Source organism: Bicyclus anynana, chromosome 8, assembly GCF_947172395.1.
Source record: "Bicyclus anynana chromosome 8, ilBicAnyn1.1, whole genome shotgun sequence".
Taxonomy (NCBI): Eukaryota; Metazoa; Arthropoda; class Insecta; order Lepidoptera; family Nymphalidae; genus Bicyclus; species Bicyclus anynana.
The window spans coordinates 9,228,696-9,238,474 of record NC_069090.1 but is presented as its reverse complement, the minus strand read 5'-3'; the positions used below and the strand labels follow the sequence as shown (position 1 = coordinate 9,238,474).

The following is a 9,779-nucleotide window of genomic DNA, read 5'->3' as shown; positions in this document are numbered from 1 at the left end:
ATTACAAAGAGGTAAAGTTGGGGGGTAATCTCTGGGTCTATTGAACCGATTTTGAAAATTCATTTACCACTAGAAAGCCTATTTGTAAATGACATGGGCCATATTTTATCGCAGTATTCTCACTGAAATCGAAACACCGCAGGCCGTTGGCTAGTTTGAAATACATTTTAACAAAATGAGAACTATAATATAAGACACAACGCGAACACGGCGAGGCACGTCGCGCTGCGTGTGCAATAGCGTCCAATCCGAGCGGAGTCCACGGAGTGCGCTAGGTCTGACCGAGGCGCTGAGATAAATAAAATAGTGTCAATCTTGTTGCCTAAAATCGATATTTACGGCGAGTGCACAGTGCACTAGCGAAGGATTCTAAGATTGAATAGCGAAGCGAGGGGTTCAAAAAAAGAATCCTGAGCGTTGCGAGGGATTGGAGTGCGAGATGTTTAAATCATTTACGCTTTTTTAGTTTCGTTGTTTGTACGAGTTTTAGGTACGTTTGTGTTTTAAAAAGTCTGTTGTATATTTTTAAATTATTTAATACTAAACTTACTTTTATGAAGTTGTTGTCTGATGCGATCATTAAGGCCTTTGCTTGCTGAATGAATAGTTAAGAATAGAACTGAATTCTGCATTATAAGAAATATTACTAGGCCGCATTCACAGTAAAAGGCGTAGGTGAATATTAATGCCATTCCTGTAAAAAATCAATTAACTGGGGTAAATTCCTTGCTTAGTCGGAGAATTGTTCATTTTTTTAAAGATATCTGTATGTTTGTAAGTGTAAGTGTATCTGGTAAAACCTCCCGCCGGCGAGTACACTCTACCTACTATAAATTAAGAATTTACCTATCAAATTACTGTATAACAAAAACTTACGTTTGTGGCCCCAATTTCTTATAAAAAACACAACTAAATTTAATAGTATGTTAACATATCCAACACAGATCCCACACAGAAGGCTAACCCAAACTTTCCATGGTCTATGACGCACAGTACTGTCATATCCTGTTTTAGCATTTATCTGAAAAAAAAAATATTACCTGATCAAAAGGAAATTATCTATTCTAATTTAATGTATTTCTAGGATCTCCAGAAACATTTGTACCAGTGCATGGGGACGTCCAGGATTTTCTAGTTGAGCACTCATGCTAAGCAAACTTCAGATGAGTGCTCTTTGGATCTTCTTCGCTCCCAGGTGTAAGGGGACAGGGACAGGGACCAGGAGCTTCTGCGTTGTTAAGCTTACTTTCTGAACCTGCATGGTCGCCATCACAACTTGATAAAGAAGTTAGGCTTCTCATGCAGGATCTTACCGATATTCATAAATCGGTGAGAACTGATTTGAGAATATAGCTCAAAGAGTCGCGAAGCTGAAGTGGCAATGAGCGGGGCACATAGTACAATAGGAAGATGCACGATGTGTTCCCAAGGTGTTGTAACGGCAAGCTCAATGTTGGTCGACCTCTAACTCGGTGTCCCGATAACATCGAGCTGTTAACAAGCAGTCGCTGGATGCATAGGGCTCGAGATCTTAGTATTTGGAAGGCTCGTGATAGTTCAGTGGATATAATGTCTGCCTTTGATTCACTGGACTTCCAAATTAACTATTAGCCTAATACCTCTCATTCTGAGAGGAGACTCTTGCTTATTATGATGATGATGATGACAAGAAGCTTATGTCCTGTAGTGTTTTATCAGCTGAAAATTATGAATAATCCCTCTACCAACATTAATACTTACGTGGAAACATTGATTTAGGTGCCTCCGACCAGTTTGCCTTCTAGAAATTACGATGATGATAATTACTTACCTCTTGTACCAGTGTCAGAATCCGTAAGAGACGCCTCATTCGGCGTAGTCCATTAAACACTCCTAAATTTGTTACGGTCACTGTCAAAATAATATCGACGGAAAAAAACAGAACTGATGACTTAGAGTCTAGCGCCAGTCCAATTGCGATTTGTGGGAGTGTTAGATCAAACATAGTTATTGCAAATATACATAGACCTTGAACAAAGTATTACATAGTTAATATACATATAAACTAACTCTAGCTAGTTAACTCAAGCTTGCTTCTTTACAATGTCGCGCCATGTCGATCTGATTCTAGGGACTTGTGTTTTTTGGTGTCGATAGCGGGGCTGATTTGGTTTGATCAGACCAAATCAGCATCGGCATCATACGTCCTCGAGGTCTGTTTCCTTCTACATTGCCAGTGATCATAAGTTTCTCTAAATTTTCTCCTTCTCTCCTGACAATGTGCACTCGAGGATCCTCTGAAGACAGGTGGTGGTCAGTCTCTACGAGATGTTTAGTTGCTTCAGCACTGATGCATGAGTTCTATGCGCTATCCACGAAATACGGAGCATTCTTCTCCAGCACCGCATCTCGAAAGCGTCTATGCGATGCCGATCTGATTTGCCCTGGTTATTGGGCCCTAAAACAGGTGATGATGATAATGATACTTACGCAACATAGTGATGCCTATACAGCCAATGATAGCCGCAGTGCGGGATGCAGTCACTCTGAAGGCACCACCACGGATGCGCTGGAAATGCACCGGTGCGAACCCGACGACGCGTGCCACGCGTAACGCAATTACGATCGCCCCATTGACGACGCATTCGTCTTGCTCATTTATTTCTTGATCCATTGCTCCGGAATCTATGTAGTGCAAGCATCTGTATATAGCCACAGTCAAAAAAGTGGGCTTCTTAAAGTTTCGCGGTAATAACATTCAAGGTAATAGAATATTCAACTCCAAAACACTAGAAAGACCGCAGCCTTCAAATTGACGATTCCGTGAAGTTAAATGTGTGTATTTTAAAAGTTATACTTTGTTTAGACATGAGACTCCTTGACTTTTATACATAATCAACGGTTTTTTAGTTTTATAAGCCCCGTTGAAATATAAAGTCGATATCTTAACTAGTTATTAAAATAGATCGGGTCATACCTACAAAGACCGCAGCCGACAAAATGACGCAATAAAAAGAACTCAGTTACCGAATACTTGAGGGTTCTTAGCAAATATTTGTTTACATTATTTATTCAGTTCGGCTTTGTCTCGATTTGTTTAATCGATTCGATTAGTATTTAACTACCAGAGGTGTGTAAGCTTTTCCCGCGATTTCGTCCACGTAAATTCAGTTTATCACAAATACCGCGGGAACCATGAATTCTTTGGAGGATAAAAGTAGCCTGCCTGTTACTCTATTAAGTAAGACAAAGAAAGTGTTACCTTCTCTGTCTTCCAATGAAAGTCCCATTAAAACCGGTCGAGTCGTTCCAAAACTAGCCCTGATTTTTTTTTCAATAAAACTTATGTTTTAGTATCGTGTAAACAATTATAGCGCTTCAGAAAACACATACTCTGATAGTATAATAATATGTAGGGACTAGCGGACTCGCTCAAGCTTCGCTTTGACTTATTAATTTATTTATTTGCACTTCTTCCCTATCCCTACCTTACACTACCATACTCCTACCCCTACCCCTACCCTACCCCTACCCTACCTCTACTCTACCCCTACCCTACCCTACCCTACAACTACCCTACCACTACCCTACCCCTACCCTATCCCTATACCATAAACCTACCCTACCACTACCCTACCCTACCCCTACCCTACCCCTACCCTACCCCTACCCTACCCCTACACTACCCCTACCCTACCCCTACCCTACCCCTACCCTACCCCTACCCTACCGCTACCCTACCCCTACCCTATCCCTATACCATACCCCTACCCTACCACTACCCTATCCTAGGATTTAGGGGTTTGAAAAATAGATGTTGGCCGATTCTCAGACCTACTGAATATGCACAAAAAATTTCATCAAAATCGGTCGAGCCGTTTCGGACGAGTTCAAGTTCGAACACCGCGACACGAGAATTTTATATATTAGATTAATGAAGTATTGATGATAAATGTTAATTATTGCATTTAAATTTAAATACCCAAGATTAACACATATGCCCTAGGAAATATCCATGGTTTCCCGAGATTTGTGAAAAACTGATCCTTATGGTGGTATGAATGTTTGTTACTTTTTCACACCGCAACTACTGAACCGAATTAGCTAAAATTTGGAATGGAGATAGATTAAAACCTGGATTAACCCATAGACGTTTGATCCCGGAAAAAAAAATTACGTGTAGGTATTTACGTACTTATTTTTCGCGTGTAACATCACTACAAATACATAATAAATACAACAGACACAGAAAAAAACAATAATTTGCACAAATTTTTATCTCTGATTAAAAGCAATAACATATATTTAACAAAAATCAAGTTTTACTGCATTATTTCTAACAATAATTTCATATAAACGATGACAGACATAATAGCGCCAAAATGACGGTGTTGGTTTTTTTAGGTAAAACAAAATGCTGGTCTTTCTAGTGTTAAGGTAGTGCCCGAAAATTACCACGCTGGGCTTGCTGCGGGTTGGTCATGCGCTGGATGACCTGAAGACGAAAGTATTCAAACAGAGCGTGGTGCGTGCGATGGCTTACGATGCGAGACTTGGTTGCCAACTGTGACTTTCATAAGAAGGCTCAAAATCACTCAGCGGGCGATGGAAAGAGTGGTTTAGAACCGCAGAAGAACCAAAGTCACTGACTAGCCGACCGATTTGCAAGGCTGAAGTGGCAATGGGTGGGGCACATAGTTCAAAGAGCCGGTGGACGTTGGGATCTCAAGGTGCTGGAATGGCGACCCCGCACCGGAAAGCGCAGTGTTGGTCGACTCCCCACTAGGTGGACCGAGAACATCAAGCAGGAAGCCGCTGTATGCTGGCCGCTCGAGTCCGTTGTGTTTGGAAGTCCATCGGCTGTTAATGATGATGATGATGATGATGACAATGATGATGATTATGATGATTTTGATGATGACGAAGATGATGATGATGCTGATGATGATAATGATGACAAGACTATACCATACGAGTACGGGATTTTTACAACGGCACGCATCAAATGTTCTTGAACGCAATACTACGAAGCAAACAGGGAATTTGATTATCTATTAATTTAGATAATCAAATTCCCTGTTTGCTTCGTACTACACTGATTGAGTTTTCTGCTGACGGGGTTAGTGCAAAATCACAAAGAAATCTTTGACAAATGGTGCACAGTCGCGATACGTACCTACGAAGGTAACAGCAGATTCAATAACAGTTAACATGAGGACTGCCATGGGAAACCAAAAAGTCTTGTTTTAAGACCACGAGCTACAGACGTTAGATTGATTACTGATATTTATTTACCTATAATTAGCCAATATGATACCAGTAGGTAAATAATACGTTCTAAATAAGAAATTACTACAGAATGGCGGTCAAATTATTGTGTAAATATAGAGCTAAGTATATACTTTGACAATATCAGATACAATTTAGGTACACTAATTTAAGTGTTGACCTTAAAATGCTACAATTACATACTGCATTTCAATAATACTGATTTTTTGAGACATTAAAGTATTTGAATTTAACTTTGTAACAATGTAATGTAAGCATGATAATCGTAATACGGTGGAAATAATTTCACACGTTGCAAAATAGGAATGGAAAGTTTATCTAAATTTTTGTTCATTACAACGCAAATAATGAAAGGCTTCAATATAAACGAAAAGGTAAATGAGAGGGGAGAATAAACAAACATAAACCTTCGATATTACATTTATACGGCTACAATAAAATATAATGAGACATACAATATTTAATGAATATTATAAGAATTACAAATTTTACGCTTCGTTGTAAGCTTATTCAACTCCATGTTTAGATTCATCTACTGCGCCAACATTTCCAGCAGTCATCGGTCGCATTATAGCTTGAAATGTTCCTATCATCATGTGTGTATCTTCAGATCCAGATGTATCATCTCTTTTGACTTTCATGACGTTAGCTCTATTTACTTTATAAAATTGGGTAGCTAAAGGATTGCTCGAATCGATAGCTGGTTTGAAATTGGACGAAATAGAGTCACCAAATAGAACTGAATTCTTTGTTTCTTTTTCTAAAGCATCTGTATTTGTTTTTATTTTCTCATAATTTTCCTTAACATGGTCATAAGACACTTTATTTAAACAGTACAGATTGGCAAAAAAACAATTTAGCACCAAAATGTATATGAAACAAGTCATTTTCTTTTTAGATTCAAACTAAGAATGTTGCAAACATTTTCATATTTGGAGTATTGGAGTAATTTAAAATTTAAATTCTTCTTAGCATTAAAATACAAATTACTTTGTTATCACATTGTGTACGTTTTTTGTTATCGGTATTGATAACGATGTTTCTCACGACTCACAATACGTTATGTGGACTTTGTACCTATTCATAAAACATAAGTTATGGAAAATTACAAAAATATCAATTAAGTTTAAGGCCATTAATTGTTTTGTTTTTATATGCTTTTTTCAGACACTATGGTGAAATAAGGCTCTATCATTATTAGCCTATTTGAAGGCGCGTTTCGAACACTCGTAACTTTATTATTTTTAATTTTCGACTTTACTTACCATCACTCATCAATGTGATTACATTGACGTTACAAAAGTGCTTGTAAACTAAGCCTAATTGAAATGAATTTTGAATTTGAAATACACTATAAATACAATCGTTAAACAAGCGCGTTTGTCTGTTATTACTCACATGAAAGAGTAAACGTCCTATTTCACAGAGTCATCATTATTAACCCATACTTGGCTCACTGCTGAGCACGAGTCGCATTCTGAGAATGAAGTGTTTAGGCCCTTAGAGCAGAACACAGATTACTTTTTCCATGGTTCTCGCGATTCGTATAAATGACGAAGTTATGCGCGAAAACACAAAAAAAATATATATATACGGTCGAATTGAGAAACCTCCTCCTTTTTTTTGAAGTCGGTTAAAACACAATTTCATGCCAACCAAGTCGCATCGATAGAAGTCTGCTAATATAAGTTCTTAGAAGAGAGTGAAGCTAATATAAATTACATAAAACATATTTAATTTTAACTTTAATGTACTCTACAGTAGGTTATTTTATATTTACGGTAAGCTTCGGTTGTTTTCATTTGGTTCAGATTAACTTCGATGCACGTCTTTTATTGTTGTACTCTTCCAACTTCCGATGAACTTTCAAAACTTGCTTCATTACGTCTTCAGATGTAACTCTTGCTACTGGGGCGATACGAACATAAGTATCTGTTACGCTGTCTACATCTTCTGCCTTGTTAAAAAGTTTATATTCCTCTTTAAAAACTGTATTATTATGTTTCATTACATCAAAATTTGTGAATGCTGATGCTGCAATATGTTCTCGACCAAATTTCACTACGTCTTTTTCATCTGGAAAATGCATAACCAGCGAAATTATTATATGGAACAGCTTTTCTTACGAAATTTTGTGCTTATATAAAAATGTAAGGGAATCTTCTCAACTGGCAATAAAATCACCACAAATAGATGAACTTTCGACAAATAAATTAGTAAAAGCCATCAAAAAAATCTAATTTTGCGCGATTATAAGTTATATGAATAACAACAAATACCCCGCCCATATAATGTTGAGATAACTACCTTGACAATGTGCAAAATGAAGCAAAATGAGCAATAGAAATCGCATCATGATTTTGAAGAGTAAGAGTGATAACGGGAATTTACTGAAATGCGTTCTAAGGTAAGTATAGGTAAGGACTTACTAAGGTTTTAGTTACCTATTGAGTGTTAGGTATAGGTTTCAGTAAAATGAGTGCGCTAAGCGATATTTAAAAATTTATGAGTATGGAGATATTACGCATTAAATATACATAAAGAACTACAAGGTTATATATTCTAGTAAGAACAATCTAGGTTATTTATCAAAATACAACATTTATAGATCTTTTTGATCACTTACTCCATAAAATTTAATTTTAAAGACTTGTGTAGTTTATTCATTTTAATCATGCTTTATCAAAATGTCTTAAAATTTCTAGTAGAAAGTAACTACATTATATCATAAATCTGCGACAACACCCAGTGGAACAAGAGAAGAAATTTTAACACGAAATTCAGTTTGAAAAGGAAGGCTTACAAAACGGAAATTGCATTATCAGTAAACCCATAGGAAATAATGATAAGATATCTTTATTTACGTCGCTTATCTTTTACTTACCTAAAATATTTTATTTCACGTATTTTGTTGACTGACATATTTTCATATCTTTAGATTTTATTGGGGACTAGCTGTGCTGGGGACTGTACCGGCGTAGATCCTAGTTTAGGTAGACTGCTGAGCTAGAGTCACCTCTCAGAATTAGAGGGGTTAGGCCAATACTCCACCACGCTGGCCCAATGCGGATTGGCAGACTTCTGTCGGTAAAAGTTCCGTCAAAATTATTCCAGTAGTTTTAAAGATTATCCGGAACAAACAAGTATATACATTATACCTACCTCCACATATTTCATATGTGTTTAGTGATAAGCTGTCAATTTAAAGTTATAAACAGACACTTCAACTATATGTATAAATATATGGTCCTATTAGGTACATAAATAAATAAAATTTGTGAATAGGGCAGTTAAAGACCATTTTACAATCATTAATCATGATCATTATCTACCTATATTAAGGGCCCATTTCAGGGCCCAGCCCCCCTAGCCAAAGGGCATGTCGATTCTCTTTCTACGATCGCTAACGCTTCGAAAACTAGAAAAATGTATGGGAATGATATTTGCTATTGACAGGTCACGTGATCAAGATCTGTCATTCCCATACGTTTTCTAGTTTTCAAAGCGTTAGCGATCGTAGAAAGAGAATCGACATGCCACTTGGCTAGGGGGGCAGGTCTCCTTCTCCTACCTACCACGCTGCTCCAATCCGTGTTGGCGGCTATTTACAATCGCGCATCAGTAATATTCATGCTAAATTCACGAGATAAAGTATGTAGTTACTGGTATTATACTCTTATATCTCTATAATTTCCTAAAGAGCAGTTAATAAATAACAACATAATTCGATAACTATCGAAGACTTGCACGATACGGAAATAATCATTATCATTGCACTATTTATCATCGATGAAATACTTCCTTTTTGCCTTTGTGCAGATAATGTTCACGGTTACAAATATGCTGAAAGGGGTTTTCAACATTTACTTACATTTATATTAATCTATGAAAAATCTAGAAAGTCTTTTAAAATTGCGATTTCTTCACTGGACCTATGGATATATGCAGTTTTTTTTTGTTTTCCTAAGAAAACAGATATTTCCATTACTATATAGAATTACTAGCTGACGCTAGGTAGTAGCGCTGTTCCCGTTCCCGTAGGAATATGGGGATATTATATAGCCTTCCTCGATAAATGGGCTATCTAAGACTGAAAAAATTTTTCAAATCGGACCAGTAGTTCCTGAGATTAGCGCGTTCAATCAAACAAACAAACAAACTCTTCAGCTTTATAATATTAGTATAGATAAAATCAATATTCAGGAGTAGTTAGAATCAAGCTACTAGCAGTTAATAGGTACAAGCCATGAATTCACATAATCTGTAAATATTACAAGGCGAAATTTTATGTGCAAGTGTATGTTTATTACTGAACCGATTTGGCTGTAATTTAGAAAACATATAGTTGATATACAATATTAACACATAGGCTACTTTTAATCCCGCGAAACCCCGTAATTTCTGAGCGGGATTAGTGAAATAAGTTTCACACGTCCGCTAGTTCTAGATAACGAACAATTTCAATCAATATGGCTTACAAATCAATATGCCATAGAACAAGCGGGTGCTAG

The 9,779-nt window shown here is 36.9% G+C and overlaps 1 long non-coding RNA gene across 1 annotated transcript; it reads right to left on the bottom strand.

The window, feature by feature from the left end:
• Positions 1–5,672: 5,672 nt before the first annotated feature.
• Positions 5,673–7,686, bottom strand: LOC112049952 (uncharacterized). Its single transcript, XR_008251034.1, has 2 exons — positions 7,576–7,686; positions 5,673–7,344 (listed from the first exon to the last, which is right to left on the bottom strand). It is a non-coding gene; the product is annotated as an uncharacterized LOC112049952 (long non-coding RNA).
• Positions 7,687–9,779: the final 2,093 nt, after the last annotated feature.